This window comes from Pseudorca crassidens, chromosome 10 (genome assembly GCF_039906515.1).
Source record: "Pseudorca crassidens isolate mPseCra1 chromosome 10, mPseCra1.hap1, whole genome shotgun sequence".
NCBI classification, from domain to species: Eukaryota; Metazoa; Chordata; class Mammalia; order Artiodactyla; family Delphinidae; genus Pseudorca; species Pseudorca crassidens.
In genome coordinates this window covers 96,823,981-96,849,980 of record NC_090305.1, presented here as the reverse complement: position 1 = coordinate 96,849,980, position 26,000 = coordinate 96,823,981, and the positions used below count along the sequence as shown (strand labels likewise).

Genomic DNA, 26,000 nt, shown 5'->3' with positions numbered 1-26,000 from the left:
TCTTTTCATGTGCCTGTTGGCCACCTGCATTTCCTCTTTGGAAAAACATCTACTCAGTTCTGCCCATTTTTTAATTGGGTTGTTTGTTTTATTGATATTGAGATGTACAAATTATTTATATATGTTGGACATTAACCCCTTATTGGTCATATCATTTGCAAATATCTTCCCCCCTTCAGTAGGTTTTTTCCTTTTGTCGATGGTTTACTTTGCTGTGCAAAAGCTTTTAGGCTTAATTAGGTCCCATTTGTTTCTTTTTGCTTTTGTTTCCTTTGCTGTAGGAGGCAGATCCAAAAAAATATATTGCTGTGATTTATGTCAAAGTGTGTCCTGCCTATGTTTTCCTCTAGGAGGTTTATAGTATCTGGTCTTACATTGAGGTCTTTAACAGAGAGTACAGAGTCAACTGATACACCAAGAAACATTAATATTGATACGTCATTGAGGATCCTTTGGTTATAAGCATTAGAAACCAGTTCTCTCAAGAATGCAAATGAATGTGTTAAAGAAAACTGGGTAGCTCATCAAACCTAAGAAAGGATAGAAATATAGCCATTATCAAGGAATGGGGTAAGAGAAATTATTGACAAGTCCTTCAAGGACTATCTTAAAATGGTTCTTTTCCAAACATTTTCTATTCTTAAAGATTCAGTTACTGGCAGGGAGACTATGAGTAAATTTGTGTGGGTCAAGCATCCACTTCTTAGCCAGAGAAGAAGAGGTAACATGCTTGACAGCTCTACATGGAACAAGGGAAGGAGTAGTGCATTAACAGAATTCTCATGTTGTCCACTACCAGAAAGAAATTATTGAGGTTAAAACTGTATGTCCTGCATGTACATATATGACGATCCTAATAACAGTAGCTACCCTTAAAGCTGAACACTTACTATATGCTTAATACTAATCTGGTTTCTCTACTTTACATGGATGCTCTCAGTTGAACCTCTCAACATTGAAAGATGGGTTTTCATACCCAATTTACATAGCTGGAAACTGATGCTCAGAAAGGTTAAATTGCCTAATGTCATACAATGAGAATATGGTGGATATGGAATTTGATCTGTGGCTGACTAGCTACAAAGCCTATGAATTTGTCTGCCAGAATACATTGTAGATAAAAATATACTTTGATCATTACTGCTGTTTTAATTTCTCTCAGTGCCGCTAGTCTAAAACAAACGATGGACAACGTATTAGGGCCTAATGTCTGTTTCACTAAAGCAACACTTTTGTACTCCCTCATTCCCCAGCCACCTGCCAAATGGGTTTTTCTCTAAATATAGTTAGTTCTAAAATCTCCTTGTTGGATTATTTCTGTCTACTCTAGAATAGTTAGATTTTAGCTTTAAAACTGTGTATTGGGCTTCCCTGGTGGCGCAGTGGTTGAGAGTCAGCCTGCTGATGCAGGGGACACGGGTTCGTGCCCCGGTCCGGGAGAATCCCACATGCCGCAGAGCAGCTGGACCCGTGAGCCATGGCCGCTGAGCCTGCGCGTCCGGAGCCTGTGCTCCGCAACGGGAGGGGCTGCAACAGTGAGAGGTCCGTGTACCGCAAAAACAAACAAACAAACAAAAAACTGTGTATCAAGCACATTTCAATTGTTTTATTGGGATAAAAGAATAGAGTTACATGCCGTACCACATCTCAATTAGTCATGAAGAATAACCACAGAATGCTAGTGATAAATGAGTGTTCCATTCCCCCTGAAAAGTTAATATCCTCAAGCCAATGGCATTGTCAGAGCTCTAAGTAGAATAAGAAGTAATGCACCCTTTTCACTCCAGTAGTCTGAGGCAGGTACCATGCCCTGGACATTTTATTCCTTATCTCCCAGATTGATCTCTAGGTCTTCAGTACCAGCTTTGTTTCATTGAGGTTAAGCTCCTGGAGATCTCAGAATTCCTCCAAGTTCAAACATTAAAACTCATTTCAGATATCTCTAATATTTATTACTGAAATCTGAAACAGTAACTTGCATAAGAATTATCTTGTGAGCTTCTTTATTTTTCTTATTGAGGTATAATTGCTATACAGCATTACATTAGTTTCAGGTATACAACATAATGATTTGTTATTTGTATATATTGCCCATGTTCAGCATGATAAGTCTAGTTAACATCCGTCGCCGTACACAGTTACCAAATTATTTTTTCTCGAAATGAGAACTGGTAAGATCTTCTCTGTTAGCAACTTTTGAATATGCAATACAGTGTTATTAACTATAGTCACCATGCCGTACATTACGTCCCCATGACTTATTTATTTGATAACTGGAAGTTTGTACATTTTGATCCCCTTTACCTGCTTTACTTCATCCACCATACACCCTCTGCCTTTGGCAACTACCAATCTGTTCTCTGTATCTATGAGCTTGTTGGGGGCTTTATTTGTTTTTTTAAATTCCACATTAAGTAAGAACATACAGTATTTGTCTCTCTCTGCCTGACTTACTTCACTTAGCATAATGCCCACCAGGTTGATCCATGCTGTGGCAAATGGCAAGATGTTTTTTCTTTTTTATGGTTAAATTATGTGTATGCATTAATAATAACTTATTAATAACAAGTAATAATAATTTAATATAATATATATACACATATATGTTTATATGTCTGTGTGTGGGTGTATGTATATATATACACCCACACACTTAGGCTGTTTCCATATCTTGGCTCTTGTAAATAATGTAGCGATGAATGTGGTAGTACATAGATTTTTTGATTTACATTCTTATCAACAGGGCACAAAGGATTGCCTCTTCTCTACATCCTTGCCAACACTTGTTATCTCTTGTCTTTTTGATAATAGACATTTTAACAGATATAAAATAATTATCTCACTGTGGTTTTGATTTGCACTTCCCTAATGATTAGTGATATTGAGTATTTTTTCACAAACCTGTTGTCTATCTGTATGTCTTCTTTGGAAACAAATGTCTATTCAGATCCCCTGCCCATTTTTTAATCACATCGTTTGTTTCTTTGCTGTTGAGATTTATGAGTTCTTTATATATTTTGCATATATATCAGAGATATGATTCGTAAATATTTTCTCCCATTCAGTAGGTTGCCTTTTCTTTTTGTTGATGGTTTTTCTTTCCTATGCAGAAGTTCTTTAGTATGATGTGTTCCCACTTGTTTATTTTTGCTTTTGTTACCTTTGTCTTTGGTGTCAAATCCAAAATAAAGTCTCTAAGAGCACTGTCAAGGGGCTTACTGCCTGTTTTTTCTTCTAGGAGTTTTATGGTTTCAGGTCTTATATTTGTCCCAGATGCATTTTGAGTTCATTTTTGTGTATGGTATAAGATAGTAGTCCAGCTGCTTTCTTTTGCATGTGGCTATCCAGTTTTCTTAACTCCATTGATTGAAGAGACTGACCTTTCCCTATTGTATGTCCTTGGCTCCTTTGTAATTAATTAATTGACCATATACTTACGAGTTTATTTCTGGGTTCTCTATTCTGTTACATTGATCTATGTTTTTGTTTTTATGCTAATATCATACTTTTAAAATTATTATAGCTTTGTAATATAGTTTGAAATCAGGGCATGTAACCCCTCCAGCTTTTTTGTTTTTTCTCAAGACTGCTTTGGCTATTCAGATATTTTGTGGCTTTATACAAATTTTAGGATTCTTTGCTCTCTTTATGTGAAAAATGCCATAAGGATTTTGATAGGGATTGCGTTGAATCTGTAGATTGCTTTGGGTAGTATGGACATTTTAACAATATTAATTTTTTCAACCCGTGAGTATGGAATATCTTCCATTTATTTGTTTCTTCTTCAGTTTGTTTCATCAGTATCTTGTAGTTTACAGTGTATAGATGTTTCACCTTCCTGGTTAAATTTATTCCTAGGTACTTTACTCTTTTCAAGGCAATTATAAATGGGTTTGTTTTCTTAAAATCTCTTTCTGCTAGTTTGGTATTAATTTATAGAAACACAACAGATTTTAGTATAACGATTTTGTATCCTGCCACTTAATTGAATTTGTTTACTAGTACTAACGGTTTTTTGGTGGAGTCTTTAGTATTTTCTACATATGTCAACTACAAATTGTGACAGTTTTACTACTTCTTTTCTTATTTGGATGCCTTTTATCTCTTTTCTTTTTCTTTTTTTCTTTTTTTCCTGCCTAATTGCTCTGGCTAAGACTTCCAATACTATGTTGAATAGGAGTGGTGAGAGTGGGCATCCTTGTCTTGCTCCTGATCTTAGAGAGAAAGCTTTTCACCACTAAGTATGATGTTAGCTGTGGGCCTGTCATAAATGGGCTTTATTATGGTGAAGTATGTTTGTTCTATACCCACATTGTTGAGATTTTTATCGTAGATGGATTGAAATATTCTCAAATATTTTTTCTGAATCTATTGCAATGATTGTATGATTTTTATTCATTTTCTTCGTGTGGTGTATCACACTGATTGATTTGCAGGTGTTGAACCATTCTTGCATCCCTGGGGTAAATCCCACGTGATCATGGTATATGAGCCTTTTACTGTATTGTTGAATTTGGTTTACTAATATTTTGTTGAGGATTTTTGCATCTGTGTTCATCAGGAATACTGGCCAGTAATTTTCTTTCTTGTGTCATTCTTCGCTGGTTTTGGTATCAAAGTAATGCTAGCCTTATGAGATGAGTTTGGAATTGTTGCCTCTTGTTCTATTATTGGAAAAGTTTGGGAAGGATTGGTATTAATTCTTTCTTAAATGTTTGGTAGAATTCACCAGTGAAGCTGTCTGGTCATGAACTGTTTTGTTGAGAGGGATTTTTTAAATTACCAATCCAATCTCTATACTAATAATTGGTCTATTCAACTTTTACATTTCTTCATGATTCAGTCTCAGTGTAGACTGCATGTTTCTAGGAATGTATTCATTTCTTCTAAATTTTCCAATTTATTGGTGCATTATTGTTTATATTAGTCCCCTGTGATCCTTGGTATTTCTGTGGTTTCGGGTGTAACATCTCCTCTTTTGTTTCTGATTTTATTTGAGTCCTCTCTCTTTTCCTTGGTGAGGCTAGCTAAAGGTTTGACAATTGGTTTATCTTTTCAGAGATATAGCTCTTAGTTTTATTGATCTTATATATCATCTTTTTAGTGTCTAATTCATTTACTTTTGCTCTGATCATTGTTTTCTCCTTTTTTCTGCTAACTCAGGGCTTTATGTGTTCTTATTCTAGTTCCTTGAGAGTAAAGTTAGGGCATTTGAGATTTTTCATCTCTTGATGTAGGTATTTATCACTATGAACTTCCCTCTTAGACTGCTTTTTCTGCATTCCATAAATTTTGGTATTTTCTATTTCCATTTTCGTGTGCCTCAGTATTTTTTTACTTCTTCATTGACCCTTCATTGACTTCTCCATATATTTGTGAATTTTCCAGTTTTATGTTTATAATTAACTTCTAGTTTTAAACTACTGTGATTAGAAGAGATGCTTGATATGATCTGTGTCTTCTCAAATTACTAAAATTTATTTTGTAGCCTAACATATGGTCTATCCTGGAGAATGTTCACTGTGCACTTGAGAAGAATGTATATTCTGTTGCTTTTGGATGGAATGTTCTATATGTATCTGTTAAGTTAGTCTGGTCTGACATGTTGTTTAAGGCCATTGTCTCCTTATTGATTTTCTGGATGATCTATCCATTGATGTAAGCAGGGTATTAAAGACCCCTATCATTATTTTATTGCTGTCTATTTCTCCCTTTAGGTCTGTTAATACTTGCTTTATATATTTAGGTGCTCCTATGTTGGGTGCATAAATATTTACAAATTTTATGTCCTCTTGTGGGACTGATCCCTTTTCATCATGTAATATCCTTTCTTGTCCCTTATTAGTCATTGTTTTAAAGTCATTTTGTCTAGTATAATTATTGCTACCCCAGCTTTCTTTGGTTTCCATTTTCAGGGAGTATCTTCTTCTAGCCCTTCACTTCCAGTCTGTATGTGTCCTTACATCTGAAGTATCCTGTAGGCAGCATATCAATGGATCTTTTTTTTACTCCATTCAGCCACTCTGTCTTTTGATTGAATCATTTAGACTATAAACATTTAAAGTAGTTATTGATAGGTATATACTTATTGCTATTTTATTCATTATTTATTTTATTTTTTGGGGGGCTATTTAGTAGTTCTCTGTTCCTTCTTCTTTTATTCTATTCATTTGTGCTTTAATAAATTTGTTTAGTGATATGTGTATATTCCTTTCTCTTTATTTTTTGTATATCTACTATAGTTTTTTGCATAGTCGTTACCGTGAAGCTTACATATAACTTATAACAGTCTACTTTAAATTCATAACAACATAAATTTGAACACATTTTAAAGCTTTACATTTTTACTTCCCCCCACGTTTTATATTTTTGATGTCACATCTCTGATCTTTTTATCTTGTATATCCCTTAACTAATTATTATCTTTAGATTTATTTTTAATACTTTTGTCTTTTAAACTCCATATTAGCTTTAGAAGTGATTAACCCACTACCTTTACTATGTATTTACCTTTACCAGTGAAATTTATACTTTTATATGTTTTTTGTTAGTAATTAGTGGTCTTTTAGTTTAAAGAAGTCCCTTTAATATTTTTTTGTGAGAGTAATTTAGTGGTGATAAACTCCTTCAGCTTTAGCTTGTCTGAAAAACTCTTTGTCTCTCTTTAAACTCTGAATGATTACTTTGCCAGATAGTGTATTCTTCATTGGAAATTTTTTTGTTCTTTCAGCACTTTAAATATATTGTGCCACTCCCTTCTGGCTTGCAAAGTTTCTGCTGGAAAGTCTTCTCATAATCTTATAAGGGTTCCCTTGTACATAACAAGTTATTTTTCTCTTGCTGCATGTAAGATTCTTTCCTTATCTTTAACTTTTGACATTTTAATTATAATGTGTCTTGGTGTGGACATCTTTGGGTTCATCCTACTTGGAATTTTCTGAGCTTCCTTGATCTGGATGTCTGTTTCCTCACACAATTTAGGGAGGTTTTCAGGCATTATTTATTTAAATAAGTTTTCTGCTCCTTTCACTCTCTCTTCTCCTTCTGGGACCCCTGTAACGCAAATATTGGTCTGCTTGATTTGGGCACCTGTATTTTAAGCTATCATCACTTTTTCTCCTTCCTTTTTCTTTTTGCTGCTCTAACTGGGTGAGTTCACTGATTCCATCTTCTACTTCAGCTAGTGTGCTGTTGAACCACTCTAGTACATTTTTCAGTTCAGTAATATTATTCTTCAGCTCATGACTTCTAGTTGGTGCTTTCCCATATTTTCTGCTTCTTTGTGGAAGTTATCACTATGTTCATCCATTCTTTTCCTGAGTTCTTTGATCATCTGTATGACCATTACTTTTAACTCTAGGTATGCCCCCCCCACTGAGATTTTATCTTGTTCTTTCACTTGAAACATATTTCTCCATTTATTCACTTTGCTAGACTCACTTTGTTGATTTCTGTGCATGAAATAAAACCACCAGCTCTCTCAGTCTTGAGGGAGTAGCCTTGTGTAGGAGATGAACCATCTTGTTCCACCCTGCCATAGCTCTTGATTGTCTCTCAAACCTTTATGATTGTCCAAGCAGCCTATTTTATTTTTAATAGCTCCTTGTATTTGAGGGTGTGCCAAGACCTGTCAGTGTCCCAAAGAGGGGGGGATCTCAGGGAAGAACTCATCACTCCCACCACAGTGCTCATCACAACACCAAAATCTGCACAGATTTTCTTCACGGGCCCTCTATTGCTTCACTGTATTTATTTGTTGTCGTATCTATTTCAGAACATGGCTTTTATTTGCAGGAAGTATAAAAACCTGCTTTTATTATCAAATAATAGGTAGAGACAGTTCCCTATCCCAGGTCTTCTCCTATCACTAAATCTCATCCTATCCTGAAGTCCTAGTCGAAACTCTGGTCTTTGCGATTATTTGTAATTTTCTTAATTGTTACGTTATGTTAAAACGAGGTACGTTCTGCTGGGTCCTCCCACTAGACTAGGCAGAGCTGTGTCTCATGCATTTTTTATCCCCAGTGCCTTGCACACCAAAGGAACTTTGTGAGAGGAAGAGAGGGCTAGGGGAGAAGGTGAGACTGCTCTTCTCTTGGCCTTGATCAAGGCCCCTGACACCCCAGTGGGACTGATGGGAAGAAAGAGTCTGTCAATCCCTGGTGAAACACCAGCCTTACAGTTACATAGAACTTAAATGGTCAAATAAGCACAGGCTCCTGCAAAATGCATCCAAGGTTACAGGATGTTATAGTCAAATGTCATGCCTGCTGTGTGTTAAGACCACAAAAGCTTTCCTGTGGAGACAATGACATTATCAAGTGTTAAACCAAAGTAGAACTTATCAACTTCGACCTTGATCCTGCACATGCTCTTGGGGAAAAGAAGCCTTTGTGAAACATTCCTTTTCTGATTTGAAAAGGATTCCGTTGCTGTGGATCAATTCTCAGGGTGTAGAGCAGAGAAAATGCAAAGGGATGGAATCAACTGCATGTAAGATGCCAGCAGATTGTATTGCAAACACAAGCCGCTGCCTGGGAACGCCCAGTCCCAGGCCTTTTTTATACCAGTGCCACCATTCCTCTTGGCAATTGCCAAGTTCCCCAGAGAACTGTTTATATATCTTGAATGATTTTGGAAGTCTTGCCTTGGGGCGATGATGCAGTAGATAGAGGTGACAGGAATCCTGGGGGACCCTCACGTCTACAGCTGTTATCACTAGACTATAGTGCCATCCTGGTAAGTACCACCTTAAAAAAAGGCTGTTTTTGTTCACCGCCACATTCCCAGAACCTAGCCCCCCACCAAAAAAATCACTCAGTGCATTTTGATTGAAAGATAAAATGAACGGATGAATGATCAGCCAGCAAAAGCTTCATAAAATCATTTTCTGTACATTCCTGGGTTAGTAGAAAATCCTTGCTGAGTGAAGAAAAGGGACACAAAATCAATACCCAATAGGTAAAGAAATTTGGCTAATGTTTCGAAAATGTTTGGTTTGTGAGTGGGTGTGATTAGAGAAGGAATGAGTAGCGAATAGCAGTAGCGGGCGGCACAAGGAGGGCTGCCAGAATCTAAGATGAATGAACTTCAAACCAGAGAAATCCAAGCACATAATCTTTTACTGCTAGACAGTTCTAAACATAATTGATGAACTGCCAGAAGAAACACACACAGGATTATGGCTGTTGCTTCAGCTGCAGTTGAGCCAAATTGATATTTAGCCTTGTGCGTAAATAGGCATTTTGTTGCACATAACTGGACACAGTCTTTTGCAGTAGACAGGCAAGGTCTCGGCGAAGGCATCAAATATCCATGTCCCACCCTTGGAAGGATACATTAGCAGCTGTGCTGGCAGGAAAGATGAAGCCAGGAGTCAGCATTAACTCTTTCGGGTAGAGAGAGTATGCTCGTGTGATGTATAATGAGAAATATATATTTAGTCTTCATTTCTGGCACAGAGCTCCTAAAAGCTGTAGAATGTCCTAAATGATGAGAGTCGTACATGTCTTTTGTTATGCTAATGAGGCGACTTCTGGAAAGCACCTAAGGATGGGGGCTGGTCGCCAGAGGAGCCAACCCCATGATTAGAGGGTTGTCATTTTTAAGCCCATCCTTTGATTTCTAAGGACAGGGGCTGGAGATTGAATCAATCACCAGTTGACAATGATTTAATCAATCAGGTTTATGTAATGTAACCTCCTCAAAAAAACTCATAAGAGCGAGACTGGGGAGCTTCCAGGTTGGTGAACCAGAACCCTTCCACATGCCACTGTGCCAGGCTCCGAGCTCCTTGAGGACAGAAGGTCCTTTGTTGGAAACGTCTCCCTATTTCTCTCTTCATCTGGCTATTGACGTGAATCCTTTAACATCCTTTGTAATAAACTGGTAGTCTAGTGAGTAAACTGGTTCCCTGAGTTCTGTGAACTGCTCTAGCAAATTAACTGACCCCAAGGAGGGGGTGGTCGGAACCTCTGATTCATAGCCAGTCATTCAGAAGCACAGGTGACAACTTGGACTTGTGATTGGCATCTGAAGTGGAGATAATGTTGTGGGACTGAGGCCTTAATCTTTGGAATCTGATGCTGTCTCCAGGTGGACACTTGTAGGATGTTCAACTGATGTTCGAGAATTGCTTGGTGGTGTGGGAAAACCCTCTGCATCAGAATTGGGTGCAGAATCTTAAAGAGCATTAACTGAGGTCAGACACTCCTGTTGGAGAAGGTGGTGTTGGCATGAATTAATAAATGCATGTCCCCACCTGCTTCAGAGCTTCACTCTATTTAAAATACCAGAGTTCCTTAGGCCTCTTCAGACGTCCCACCCAGTAAATCTGAGATCACACAGTTCCTAGATGGTCCGTCCCTTACAGTTCAAAAAGTTCAGAGTAAAGCACAATTAGAGTCAAAGGGTAAAATCCAAGTCCCTTCACTGATAGTAAGAAATAGATTGTTATCAGCAAACCAAAACACAGAAAAACTTCCTTCTCCCTTAAACTCCACCCTGGTTGTGTTTGCACGGTGCTTATGTGAGACGTTTGCTAACATCAGGCTTTGACAAGCTGCCTCCCGAAAGCAAGCCCGGCATTAACGAGCGGCTGCAACCTAGGTGACAAAAATCCAGAACTGCAGTCGGCCCATCCTCCCCTCATTAACTTCCCTTTGGCTTTTCTTGCCACACGCAGCCCACCTTGCCTTGCCACAAACTCCTCCAGTCCCCCTATTCCCAGACCCTGCCCAGTCAGCCCACCCCTCAGGTCTGCCCTGGTCTGCCAAGTCCAGCCCTGTTCACTGCACTCACCAGCCAGCCACCTCACTCACGACTGCCCTGGCCTCCACCGCTCTCTGCTCCCCAAACCCCAACAGCTGTCTCTTGCTCTGCCCTCAGATTCCAGCGTAATTATCCTTGCCACTTGCCATCACTCACTTAGCAACATTTGCATCCTCTCTGGCTTTGCAGCCATCTGAACACTCCTCCCTCCTGCCTGGAATAAATGCCACCCCAATGCCAATTCTAATCTACTTTTCTGAGGACCACTGTAGTTAGAGTTTAGCTAGTTAAAACTCTGCATCAGGGCATAATCATTTTTAAAGACTTAGGCCAGAGTAGCAAAGCTGTCAACATATAATGAATGTCTGAAATGCACGGGACATGACTTATATGACCGACCAAAACAAAAGAAGGATGGAGATGACACTTCATTTCCCTGAGTTCATCATCATGGCAATTAAGGAGATCATTAACATAAAGAGCTTAATTTAGCATGAAGCCTGAACATAGAAAGTATTCAATATTAGCTACTGTTATTATTGTTTTTTAATTATTTCAACACCACTGGAATAGTAAGTTGAGAAAATGCCCACTATAAAGACTGGGCTGGACGAAGGAAAATAGAGGAAAACCGACCTGAAAATGAAACATAGTAAAAACTTAAAATGAAAATTCTTAACAAAACTATTTTAAGTACTAGTGAAGGTGTGGGACTGGCTAGGGAGAAAGGAGTTTTGACTAAGAAATCTTCTGCAGTGTTGGTTGGGGTATTAGTTTGATAGGGCTGCAGTAACAAAGTTCCATGAACTGAGTGGATTAAACTGCTATAGTTTATTGTCTCACAGTTCTGGAGGCCACAAGTACAAAAGCAAGGTGTCAGTAGGGCTGGTTCCTTCTGAGGCTGGGAGGAAAGATCTGTTCCAGGCCTCTCTCCTCATCTCCTTGTAGATGCCGTGTTCTCGCGTCTCTTTACCTTGTCTCTCCTCCATGCGTGTCTGTGTCCAGATTTCCCCTTTTAATAAGGTTCCAGTCATACAGGCATGAAGACCCATCCTACTCCAGTATGACCTCATCTTAACATAAAACATCAGCAATGACCCTGTTTCTCAATAAGGACTCGTCCCAAGATACTGGGGGTTAGAGTTTCAGCGTGTGAATTTGAGGGCGACAGAATTCAACCCATAACAGAGATATAACAAGATGCTTAAAAATAGACACAGCCGCAGATAGTAATTCCAAGTGCCAGGTACACAAAATGCATGGGTAATAGTGAGCAATTATATTTTCTTACCTGAGAAATATGGAAATATTCTCAATAGCCAGTAATAGGTATATGATTATCATTCTCAGTACACCTTCTAGTGAAATCTTACACAACCCTTAAAAAGAATGTGTTGGGCTTCCCTGGTGGAGCAGTGGTTGAGAGTCCGCCTGCTGATGCAGGGGACGCGGGTTCGTGCCCCGGTCCGGGAGGATCCCACATGCTGCGGAGTGGCTGGGCCCGTGAGCCATGGCCGCTGAGCCTGCGCATCCGGAGCCTGTGCTCCGCAACGGGAGAGGCCACAACAGTGAGAGGCCCGTGTACCACAAAAAAAAAAAAAAAAGAAAAAGAAAAAAAGAATGTGTTTATTTAAGACATTTGCAGTATATTGTTAAAGAATCAGATATATTTATTGGATTAGGTGAAATAATTGTAACAATTTCTACATAAAATGAACCAATAAATTAACTCTATTATATCTAGGAAATGCAATTAGGAGAATTACAAGAATTAAATAATACCTGTTTTTATATTTTCCAAGTATTCTACAATTATGTGTTACATTAAATTGTTTTTATAAAATGATATTTTAAAGTATATTTTTAAAAACACAGTGCATCGAACAGTTTTCTAGTTTCAATCTCACCTGGATTTCTGCTTACCAAAACATCTGTATACCTTACAAAATTCTATAAAACAGATTCTTATTTTCATCAACGTCAATTTATTTTGCTCAATTTTTAGACTCAAAGAAATGACAGATGTACTTGTTTTTCCTTGTTTCACTACGTATGAGTCACATTGCTGTATAATTATAATGTTACCACCTTATCTGATACAAAAAGAATTAGCTGTTATTGACCCATTTATTCAAATAACATTTTTTGTCTCATGCTTTCTCAGTGCCAGGGCCAGTGCTAGACACTTCGGGGTGCAGAAATAAAAGATCCACATTGTCAAGTCAAAAGAGCATAAAAAGTGATGGAAAAAGTATCTTTAATGAAAACTTAAATGTGCATTCCTTTTGATGAGGGCTTGTGCACTTAGATTTTGGTTCACCCTAGCCTGGCCAGCTGTATTTCTTTTATCGATGGAAGCTGTCTATAATGTGTTTAGGTTTCCATTTATGATATACTAGAAGTGTAATAAGGCCTAGCTGTAAATTATTGGCATTTTCACTCTGTTTCAGTTTGACAACTTGAGTGGAATAAATAGTTAGAGGTCCATTGCTTTTCTGTGTATGGAGGTAATAATTTCACACAGACTGAAGGTAGTGGTGATACTGAGAAAAATTATCTTTTTTTGTGACTGTTCTATTGGGATAGATGGGTGGTGTTCAAGCCGTAATAGAACTGATGTAATTTATCTCTACTGTCTGCGCAGATGAAGATGATATCATCAGTAGATGAACTATGGGTCAACACAAGACTTGTTTTCCCGCAGAACACTTAAGATTGCTGTATTTCAAAAGACCAGGATAGGGATAGCTCCTGCGTGTACGAACATTTTCCTGGTGATTAATGCCACACCATTCAGGAAAATAGATTCAATTTGCCTCTAAAAAATGAACCAAAAACTTTTAGCAACCTATCAATTTCTTTTGTCAAATACCTCATTTGGCTCTCCCTGGAAAGGAGAGAAAACATGACTGCGGTAGGTGATTTTATCATGGCCCATTGCCTTTGGTTTTCAAACTGTATGAAGATTTTCCTTTTCTTTCAAAAAAGAACTTGAGTAGGGTCAGAACTGATTATCATAAGCACATGCCACGTCACTCTGAATAACTGGGTCCCAGGGCTTTGCCAACACAGCCACCCGAGGCGCACGTGAGCAGCGCATACTTGGTTGGCAGTCTAGACAGCAGTTCTCAACTGGGGGTGATTTTGCCCCCCAGGGGCCATTTGGCAATGTCTGGAGACATTTTAGGTGTCATCCTGGGGGCTGCTACTGACATCGAGTGGGTAGAAACCAAGAATGTTGCTAAACATCCTGCCGTGCATAAGAGAGCCCTCTACAAGAAAGAGTTATCCTGTCCGTAATGTCAGTAGTGCTGAGCTTAGGAAACCCTGATGTGATATTTCATTTACACCATGCCAGTGTTTCTTTTCTCCTTCTAAATAGTCGAATGTCACATTAACTAATTGAACAGCCAGACAGTTGGATGAGCACTCAGCATGCTACCTGAAGAGGTAAACGTCTTGGATCGCACTCGTAGGAGTTGAAAAGGTAAGTTCTATTTGAACAATTCTTAATAGTTGTGTAATGACTCAGCACGGGGAGCCACTGTGGGCCACATTCAATTTTGAATGAATAAGTGTTAAAAGGTCAAGGTAAAAAAAAATTAATGATGTTTTAAACATGAAATAGGGAGGAGTCAAGGTTCATGATGCCTCTCAAAGTCCCTTGCAGGATGCTTTCTTGGTGATAGAGATGGTGTTTAGATAAGACACCTGTAACCACGCATGGCCCCGACCACTGCCGTGGGAATGTCAGCTTGAGTACGTCAGTAGTCACATGGGTTGAGAGCTGCCAGTCTATAACATACAGGGAAACATCTGGAAAACTCTTTATTCTCCTGTTTTTATTCAGATGCCTGTGATGGATGCCCTTAGAAACTCCTTCCTTTAACAATTTATGTTGCCAAAACAATTAGGGCTCCCAACACCAGGAGGCTTTAGAGGTGTTTTTGATTATTAATCTTTCTTAGAGGTTTTCTGCTTATGCCAGATTAGATAATATGGTAAATGGATTTGAAACAAATTAGTCCAGAACACATTTGCATTAACGCTTTCTATTTCCTAGAAATGTTCTCCTGGTTAATTGTTAGATAGCCCATCGTAAGCAAGTTATCAATTAATTGCTGGAAAATGTAGTGTTTGTATTACTTTGGTCTTTAATTGGCTACAACTTTTCTTTCTCATTAAATGCTAATTGAATTGTTTAAGTAAACAAGGCCATTAGAACAGTAGTCAATTCTTTGGAAAAGCTGTTTAATGAAACACAAATTTCACTTATAGTTATGAATCAATTTTTCTATAACAAATAGACCTCAGAGTTGGATTTCTTTTTAATTATGGAAGTTGAATAGTCTGTTTCCAAGGAGCTAATGTACCTAAACCTCTTAACTTTCCTGAGGATGGTAAATTTCTCATTGTACTAGTGTGTATATCTTTATATAATGTGTAATGTCATTTATTTAGAAAATGAGTGAACTTTAAAAATAGTTTGTCTTTAAGCTCTAACTTTAAAAGTGACCTGTTTGATAGAAACTTTAAAAGTATGCCAGTCCCTACTTTTGAAAGTAGAGAATCCCAAGTAAAATTTAATATTCTTTATTACTTTTACCCATCATAATGAGAAGTTCTTTCTTTTGGAGTATCTTTTGGATGTTTCTCCAAGTCACAATGATTTAGAAGGGACAGGATTATTTTCTGAAGCCATATGTCTATTTTAAAAATACTTTTACTTAAATTCTTTGTGCCTAACATGACCCCTTATTACTGAGTAGTACTTCCTCCATCATGGATTCTTAATGTTAAAAAACCAAAACTGAGTAAGTTTTTAAATCTTACTGGCTTTAATGATTCATGATCAAACAGCATCCAGTCTAACAGATGAAAAGGAGCTCTGAGGAGCTGTGCTAAATGAAAAATTTTTACAGGCAGGGGAAACAGGAAGGAGGAAGTTATACTAGGCAGAATATCAGGTTGGTTATTGCAAGGTTACCGTCCTTTAGGGGATGGCAGGGGGTCTATCCAGCAGATTACCTACTAGTGCCAATCAGGAGATTTTTGAGGCACTGGTTTAAGATTTATTTCTGAGAAAGCCAGAGCGGTAATTGTCTCAGTGTGGTGACATGGGGCTTAGCGTCAGTGACTCCATTTTGGTTCTGCTGTTTGTAACAATCCTCCCCCTCAACCCCCACCCTGCTACGCACTGTTGACCAGACTCTCAGATTAACTGAGAGATGTGATCAAAATTTAAGGCCTCAGCACCATGACCAGCTGCTGCTCTGGAGTTCTCACAGTTTTTTGCTGAGTCTCTGAGTGGCATTCACAGGTCACAGGGTCAGGTTCACAGTCTTTAAGTTAGTCATTCTCATTCCTTTTCTGAAGTTCTGGTCTTACGGTGATTATTTATTTGGTGATTATCAGCTGTGAGCATGCATTTAAAGCTTTTGAGAGAATACAGTGCACCAGGGAGACTGCTTTGATCATTCTAAGCAGGATAATTCCCAATGTTTGGGCTGTACTTCAGGTATGGGTCCCCAAGACCCAAACCACTCAGAATCAAATATGTCAAAGAAAGACCCGAATGAAGGAGTCACTTTTTCAAGCCAACTGGCTTATTCAGTGATCTTCTTGTAGCTGAGTGTCATCTTCCCTAGAGGTGTCAATCCAAGTGCAGCAAGTGGTGGATGGCCATGGCACAAACACCTCCTGACTCAGCTGAAAAAGATAATCAAAGGTTATCTTATTATTAAGAACAACTTTGGCCAGAGATTTTGCTGTGGGATTTTACTAGGGATTTTGCTTTAGCAGTAGATTCTGCAGTATCCCCAAGAGTTAAGGAGAGATTCCTGATCACAGCCTTATTTTCTCTTACTCCTAGCCAGGGGAATAGGGATCTGCCAAAGGAAGCAAAGTTTGAATTATGAATGCTTCCTGGTACTCTGCATTCGAGTCTGTGGCTCAGGACTGGAAAGATGACAGCCATGGAGGCCAGTACAGTTTGAGGTTCTATAGACCACACGGGAGGTTTGTAGAAAGCCTAGACACAAGGTTCCCAGGGTTTGGGGCTGCTAAGCAGAGACGGAAATGGATGTCCAGAGTCAGGGAGTCTGATACAAAAGAGAGGAGGCTGTTTATTTCAGGGAAACTGAGGCACTGGCAATCAAGGAGAACTTTGTGACGGGCAAGACTACTGTCACCGGCATTGTGGCAAATCCAACAGTCGTCTGGAGGTTGGTTTACCCACCTTCGCAATGGCCTGAGATATATGAACAATGAAATTATCTTTCCAGATCAGAGCAAGGCAAAAGGTAAACAAAATAATCATGAAACCTTACTAGTGTAAGCATTAGGAAAAGAACGGTCAGAGAAAGGAGGAGGAATGAAAAGAAATATTCGTGAGCCACAGTCTTGGGAGGAAGCAGTCTTCCTCTGTGTTAGCTATTTCTCTTCCTTGTCAGTTATTTGATTTTGAGGTCTCCAGACTTTGCCCAGAATCAGATGTCAGGTGGAGCCTTCATCAGTTGTTCAATATGCAGCTAAGGTTTAACACCTTGTAATGTGACAGTGGTGTCAGTGGTCAGGAGTACTTAGTAGGGTCCGTTCCATGAATTTCAGTTCTGCAAAAGCATCAAAGTAAAACAGTAACTGCATGTCAATAACAAAAGACTTAAAATGCTCATGGTTACAGAAATGACAAGAAACTTTGGTTATTTCTGTGGTATACATTTTAAGATAACTTCAGTTATGACTGACAGTATTATATCAGGATATATCAGATTTCTAGGAATCTTGTACAATTTCTAGAACACTTTTATTAATAATATGCATCTATACAAATAAAACCTAAGAAGGTTTAGCATCATTTTATTTGATAATGCTTCCCATATAATTTAATAAATAAACTTAATTATTTTAATATTTTACCAGAGACAAACCCTTTGAGATTTTCCAGGGGTGCACTGGGAAATCTCAAAATTAGTTTGAAGCCACAAATTTAGAATTTGCTTTACCGCAAATACTAGTGAAAAATTTAAGCCATCTGAGCAGGTAATCTTAACTTATTCCATCTCTCAGAAACATAATTTAGATCCAACTGTTCTTTTATAAACTAGTAAGTTTTGTATTATCATACCTATCTCATGTTTAAAATTTGGGGAATGTCAAAAGGTTTGAATATTTGATTAGACAGGATTACAGATCATTATGAAATAATACTTCATTATATGGGCTTCCCTGGTGGCGCAGTGGTTGAGAGTCCGCCTGCCGAAGCAGGGGACACGGGTTCGTGCCCCGGTCCGGGAAGATCCCACATGCTGCGGAGCGGCTGGGCCCGTGAGCCATGGCTGCTGAGCCTGCGCGTCCAGAGCCTGTGCTCCACAACGGGAGAGGCTGCAACAGTGAGAGGCCCGCATACCGCAAAAAAAAACAAAACAAAACTTGATAATATATTTAACCAGAGTGACAATAGAAGTTGTGAACACAGTTGTGAATTAAACTTCACCTGTTGTAATATTGAGAAGATCCAGTTTTCTTAAGTAATCACAGACCTGATAAAGACAACACAAAGCACAGTAAATCTGGATGAGATACAAAGTCCAGGTAGATTCCTTAAAGGTAAGGAAGCTTTACAATCTGTTATCGAAAGCAGGTCAGAAGTCTAAGGAAACTTTTTCTTTTTAACAGAAAACCAAATTCTAATTTGGTATTGATGTACTTTTGATATTAAAACTCATTTTTAAAAAATAAATCGATCCCAATCTTAGCCAGCTTGAGCACACATAAAATTCCTTTCCCAGGCTGGCTTTTGCACAAACTTTCTACACTGTTTTGTCTCCATTCAGACTTTGTCCCGTGCTTTTTGTTATCTTCTCATTTTGCAGCCACCACTTACTTTACTTCCCTTGCCCACTTAACATACACAGTTGTTTCCTTTCACCCTTATTATTTCTAAGTAGTTTTTTTCCACAGTAAACTATAATTTGATTTTTGAGGTCTTTTTATTTTTAAATTTACTTTTTATTTTATATTGGAGTATGGTTGATTTTACAATATTGTGTTAGTTTCAGGTGTACAGCAAAGTGATTTAGTGGTACACACAGATCCATTCTTTTTCAGACTCTTTTCCCATAGGTTATTACCCAATATTGTGTGGAGTTCCCTGTGCTATACAGTAGGTCCTTGTTGATTATTTTATATAGAGTAGTGTATATATGTTAATCCCAAACTCCTAATTTATCCCTCCCCTCGCCACCTTTTCCCCTGTGGTAAGCAAAGTTGATTTTCTACCTTTGTGAGTCTGTTTCTGTTTTGTAAATTGGTCCATTTGTATCGTTTTTCTTACATTCCACATATGTCTTTCGTTGTGAGTGTACAGAAATGCAAGAGGTTTCTGTGTATTAATTTTGTATCCTAACTTTACCAGATTCATTGATGAGCCCTAGTAGTTTTCTGGTGGCATCTTTAGGATTCTCTATGTATAGTATCATGTCATCTGCAAACAGTGACAGTTTTGCTTCTGCTTTTCCGATTTGGATTCCTTCCAGTTCTTCTTCTTCTCTGATTGCTGTGGTTAAAACTTCCAAAACTATGTTGAATAATAGTGGTGAGAGTGGGCAACCTTGTCTTGTCCCTGGTTTTAGAGGAAACGCTTTCAGTTTTTCACCATTGAGAATGATGTTTGCTGTGGGTCTGTCGTATATGGCCTTTATTATGTTGAGGTAGCTTCCCTCTATGGCCACTTGCTAGAGAGTTTTTATCATAAATGGGTGTTGAATTTTCTCAAAAGCTTTTTCTGCACCTATCGAGATGACCATGTGGTTTTTATTCTTCAATTTGTTGATGTGACATTATCACACTGATTGATTTGCAGATATTGAAAAATCCTTGCATCCCTGGATAAATCCCGCTTGATCATGGTGTATGATCCTTTTAATGTGTTGTTGGATTCCGTTTGCTAGTATTTTGTTGCGGATTTTTGCATCTATGTTCATTAGTGATACTGACCTGTAGTGTTCTTTTTTTGCAGTATCTTTGTCTGGTTTTGGTATCAGGGTCATGGTGGCCTCGTAGAATGAGCTTGGGAGTGTTCCTTCCTCTGCAGTTTTTTGGACTAATTTCAGAAGGATAGGTGTTAACTCTTCTGTAAATGTTTGATAGAATTTGCCTGTGAAGCCACCTGATCCTGTACTTTTCGTTCGCTGTAAGTTTTTAAATCACAGTTTCAATTTCAGTACTCGTGATTGATCTGTTCATATTTTCTATTTCTTCCTGGTTCAGTCTTGGAAGGTTGTACCTTTCTAAGAATTTGTTCGTTTCTTCTAGGTCTCTGTGCCAAAATGGCAACTTCCGGGAGAGCTCAGTCCGTGGCGCCTGTGCCACCAGTGTCTTTGCCTCCACAGTGAGCCACAGCCGACCCCTGCCTCCCCAGGAGATCCTCCAAGACCCACAGGTAGGTCTGGCCCGGCTCTCATGTAGTCACTGCTTTGCACTGGGTCCCAGCGCACGTGAAAACCTGTGTGCGCCCTCCAAGAGTGGAGTCTCTATTTCCCCCAGTCCTGTGGCGTTCCTGCACTCAAGCCCCTCTGGCCTTCAAAGCCAAATACTCTGGGGGCTCCTCCTCTCGATGCCAGACCCTCAGGCTGGGGAGCCCGACGTGGGACTCAGAACTCTCACTCCTGTGAGAGAACCACTGTGATATAATTGTTTTCCAGTTTGTGGGTCACCCACCTGGCGGGTATGGAATTTGATTATATAGTGGAACTGCACCTCCTACCTTCTTGTTGTGGCTTCTTCTTTGTCTTGGATGTAGGGGATCTTTTTTGGTAGGTTTTAGTCTTTTTTGTTGAGGGTTGTTCAGCAGTTAGTTGTGATTCTGGTGTTTTCATGAGGGAAGGTGAGCTCAAGTCCTTCCACTCTGCCATCTTGTCTCCTCCCTCTTGATTAGAATTCTTAACCCTTAGAATCCTTAATCCCTAGTGAAAACTGAAAAGCAATTGTGAACTGTTATACTAGCATTCTGGATCAGAAAATTTATTGATATCATAATTTCTAGAAGTATATTCTTTCTCATAGTAAATTTTTCAATGTAACAGAAAAAAAAACCAGTTTACTAAAAGACCCAAATATCTTTAGTTCCACTAAAATGAATCCAAAAGTAAATAAACTTATGCTTAGTTTATCTTATTTGTAAATGATCAAGATATTCAGTAAATATCTATCATTTAATTTATCTCAGTGTAACTGTAATGCTTCAAGTTACCAAAAAGATTTTGGAAATTATTTTTAAGTAGATATATCATAAAGCATAATTATTGTTGAAAAGTTATTTATAAACTTTTATCTTTCTTACATCTATTTAATTTACTTGTTAACAATTATGTTTAGATTACTCCTGAAAATTTCTATGAGACACTAAGCCACTAACTATCATCTTAAGTTACCTCTCTTGCTGACAAGTTCTATAGTGAGATGACATGAGTTTATCTGACTTTTAGTAAACCTAGGTAGAATGAAAGTCTTCATTTAATATTTAATGCTGATAACTGTAAAAAATACCTGCTTTTTTTTTTTTTTGGCGGTACGCGGGCCCCTCGCTGCTGTGGCCTCTCCCGTTGCAGAGCACAGGCTCCAGACGCGCAGGCTCAGTGGCCATGGCTCCCGGGCCCAGCCGCTCCGCGGCACGTGGTATCTTCCCGGACCGGGGCATGAACCCGTGTCCCCTGCATCGGCAGGCGGACTCTCAACCACTGTGCCGCCAGGGAAGCCCAATACCTGCTTTTTTTAAACAACAAACAAACTAGCTTTTGTTTACTTTGCTTACTGAAGATTATCCTAGGTCATGTGAACTTGAAAAACACTTGATTAGTTTTTATTTCTGAAAGTATATTTAATTTATACAGTCTTTGTCTTTAAGTCAGTTAAATAAAGCTCTTTACAAATTAATTTTGGTAATACTATCTAGAAGTAGATAAAAATCGCACATCTGTAACTATACATATAGACCTATAGCCAGGCACAGAGATCTTATAGCTTTCGTTTTAAAATTTTAGACAGGAGATGAGTGTGACAATGCTTATAAAAGAACTAGTTTATAAAAGAACAGTTGGATCTAAATTGTGTTTTTGACATACGTAATAAGGTTACCTGCTCAGATGGCTGAAACCTCTCACTAGTATTTGTGGTGGAGATTTTTCAGGGGCCTAGTTTTAAAATCACTAGGTTTTTTGCTTTTAATAAGAATTACCTTGGTTCCTATAGAAGTCTAGGTAAAATAGTTACATCCCAAAAGGCACAGAGAAAGACTGCAAGGACTTTTGTTCCCTACGTCCACATCTTTTACATCTATAAGCCTCTTGAGATGAATAGGGGAGGTTTGTGGATTGGTTAAAAAAGGTTAGGTGGGTTTTGAAGTGCTTCTAGAGATGCATGGAGTCTTGTTAAGACTCATTTTATAAAACCAACACAGTTGTTTTTAATTCCTCATAGACTCGGGTTGCAACCTGAATGACCTCAAAGGCTCACCCAGCCATCCAACTGCGTTATCTCCAACCTGCTGCTTTATGTCAGGGATAAGATCTTCAGGTAAGATGGAAATTTGGGATGTTTTTCTTTCCCTCTGGATACATAGGTTCATTTTAGTTTAGGGGAGAAGGCCTAAAAAAAAATTCCTATCATGCTTTTAACCATAGAGCTACTTAAAAAAAAAAAATCATTTCAGATGTCTTGTCAGGTTTCAGCTGGGACAAATAGTAAATATTCCTGGCAGTACTGAACAACTCCATGGATGCAAGAGGTGTCCCCATAGAGGGTGCAGAAGATACTACCCTCCCAAGATCCAGAGCTACTCCCAAAGACAGCCAAAGAAAGACAGACAGACTTAGACCAGTTCCCCTCAGGACACAAAATGAGACAAATCAGATGGCAGTAGTTGTCCCTGGGAGAGAAAGTGTCAATAACAAATAGGGCTGGGTTTGTTAAAGGGGAGATGACATGAAAATTTACCTTCATCTCATGACTGCATACTACCGAGATTCAGAAGCGCCGACTCTGGTAAGGATTCTCACCCGTCACGGGCTTCTGCCAGTTTTCCCAGGATCCCGTCTGCAGGCTCCAGAGCGAGTGGGCTTTGAACTATGGAGTGGAACACAGATATCTACCAGAATTTCCCAAGGTTTTCATTAATTTTCATTTTAGTTTCCTCTTAGCCGTTTACAAGAATAATTGCTAGCAGTTTACCAGAGAACTTCTCAGACTCCCATCAACCCTAGGAGTAGTCCATATGGAGGTCCTCGTTCAAGGGTAGATATGAGGGTTTTGGAAAGGCTACCGACGTGGCCATCGGGAAAGGCAATTCAGGCACAGGATCAGTAGACTGAGTTCTCAGGCAACGGAGGCTAGATTTTGGGTACCAACAGCTGTGTTTCTTTTTGTCACCAAAGCTGTCAGAAGTCTTCTTTGGATCCCATCAGCACCTTCAAACTGTTAACCAAAAAAATCCAACCAAGTAAAATTTAAAGACATTATGGGCTGTATTAAATGATTCATATATTGGGCAGCATCCAATCTAGCAGCTCGAGAAAAGCTCTGGGGAACTGTACAAAATGAAAGAATTAGAGAGAAGGGAGCAGGAACAAGGAAGTTATACTAGGCAAAAAACAATAGTTGGTTATTGCAAAGTTTCTTTCCTTTATGGGATGGCAGGCCCCTATCATACAGATTACCCTGATTGCCTTAAGAGTATATTTCTGAGAAAGCTGAAACTATAATTTTAAGCCAAATCCCACATGGGTGATGTGGGGCTTTTAGCATAAGTGACTCCAGTTTGGGCTGTTGTTTTGTTTTTAACATTAATCGAGTTAAATAGACAGTTAAATGAAAGACCTCATGGTGCTTGCTATGAACATTATAATAATGATAAAGCTTCAAAAATATATGCTTCTTTCTTTGTCCCATAAGCAAGAGAACTAACCTTAAAAATGATTTCTTTCAGGGCAACTTATATCAAGCTCAAATAACATCTGAAGTTTTGGGTAAAGTATCCAAATTTACATATTCTCCAAAAGGGCTGGATAATCCAGTAGTTTAGGCCAGACAATTTTGCATGATGTGTGACAACTAAGAAAATAATTTTTGAAATTCTGTACAAGTTTCGCTATATCTACTTCCCCTTCACTCCAGGAAAGTCCATAAAGTTCACATCATCCATTGCACCCAGTACAGCCGCTCAGTTCCCTTTGGAGCAATCCAATCTTAAGAAACTCTAGAATGGAAAGGAAAAGAACTGCCTCAAAAATCTGTTGGGAAGCTGGGGGGAAAAAATGTCAGATCCCAGAAATAGAGATACCTTGGGATATAGGGCAATAGTAGTTCATTTTGAAAATATTTTCTGAAAACTTAGGTTAGAAAGATGAATATTACTCCCTCTCAGATTTTCTCATGCATGACAGAAAATGTAAAAAGATGAATAGCAAAAAAATAATGACAATGATGAGGATGATGATGAAAGATTAACAAACATGATGTTAAGTGTAGACAGAAGAATTGAAAGCCCCTAGGAGAAACTGATCAAAAAGTTCCTAAAACTGGGAATGATGATGGCAGGGACACTAAAAATAGGTTGGTTGTGGCATTGCAGTAATGGAGATCTTTAAGTGTCTAACCATATAGTCTTAGAAAGAACACAATGAGATCCTAAAAATAAATCTAGCACAAAAATGCAAGACCTATAAGAATATATAAACTTACTGACTACACATAAGAAGACAAACTAATGGCTAGGATTACTAGACTACTCACAAATATGAAGAAGTTGATTCTTTTGTTCAATGCAGTTCCCATCACCGTATTACTGTATATCTTTTGTAACTTCAAAGTTATGCTAAATTTTATGTGGAAAAATAAGTAGATGAGAATAATCAGGACAATTAGGGGAAAGGAAAATGAAGAAAGAGCACTTTTGAAAGCAGGTGGGTGTCAAAGTCTTATTTTAAAGCTATGGTAATGAGAGCTGTCTGTCTGGTTCTAGCAGAGAAATACCCAAAGGCTAGGGGGAACATCAGAGGTTATTTAAAATACTGAGTATACATTGGAATTTATCAAATGAAAAGAGTGCAGAAGGATGACATTCAATATGATGTTCAGACATACACGTTGAAGTGGCTGTGGGGAGAAGAGCGATATCCCTATATTAATATGTCTAAGCACTAAAAATATAAATATGAGATAATGTTTAAGCAGAAAGAAAAAACACATGAGAATAGTAGAAAGAGGAGATTATCTAGGGACTAAACTGACAAATTTAACTCCATAAAAACCATAAAACTCCCATAACTAAAAACACAATAAACAGTAGCCAAATGATAAACTGAGAAAAGCTGCTTATTCCATACAGCAGCTTTTCCTCAAGTGTGTTAGTCTCAGAAACCCTCAAGTACTTTAATAATTCTTGAGGATTCCCCAAAATCATTTTCCTTTTGGGGATTAAATATTTACTATTTTGGAAGTTAAAGCTGAAACATTTATCATTTTTATTTTTCACTTATTTAAAAAGAGCGATAAAGTCATTAACAGAAATAATGTTTGCATTAAAAATGTCTTTCCAAAGCAAAAATATATAAATATAGAATGGCACTATTTTGTATTTCACTAACTGTGATAATTCATATCTGCTTCTGCATTCAGTCTGATGTAATAGCCCGTATCACGTGGCCTCTGCAACCACAGATGAAAAAGCTAGGACAGGGAAACTCCAGAAATTATGGACTCAGCATCATTAAGGACTGGAACCAATGCCAGCAAATACCTACCTTAAAAAATAAATAAATAAAAGTAGGCAGGAAGAAAGATGTACTCTTACCACGTTAAGCCACTGTTGCTCGCGAGCTGGTTGACCAATGCCGAATGCAGTCTTCACAGATCAGACTCTCCGTATCTGAGCAGTTCCATCTCGGCAGCAACAGGCCCACACTCTTCTGAAGAAGCTGAAAGCGAGGTAAACCCCACGTTCCAGAGCCCTGCTGGTGACAGGGCTCTGGCTCAGATGATGTTAGTGTAAGCAGCCTGCCCCGTAACTGTTTCCTCCTGTATTTGCCTAGATTAACATTAACAAGAATCTGGGCTTTATAGCCAAAGAAGGAAGACACTTTAGCTTAGGAATGTGAATTCTAGGGACAGAATGGAAGAGGATTAGGAAAAGAACATGCTATCAAACTCCTACAATCAGTTTGAGCTTCTACAGT

General features: G+C 38.4%; 1 long non-coding RNA gene across 1 annotated transcript in view; it reads left to right on the top strand.

The window, feature by feature from the left end:
* The window catches only part of LOC137232688 (uncharacterized), a 61,339-nt gene extending 35,588 nt beyond the window's left edge, over nt 1-25,751 (top strand). Inside the window, exons 2-6 of the long non-coding RNA XR_010947142.1 lie at nt 14,153-14,257; nt 20,086-20,212; nt 22,249-22,344; nt 23,753-23,792; nt 25,444-25,751. This is a non-coding gene — a long non-coding RNA (uncharacterized lncRNA). The remainder of the gene's footprint in view (nt 1-14,152; nt 14,258-20,085; nt 20,213-22,248; nt 22,345-23,752; nt 23,793-25,443) is intronic.
* The last annotated feature ends 249 nt before the right edge of the window (nt 25,752-26,000 follow it).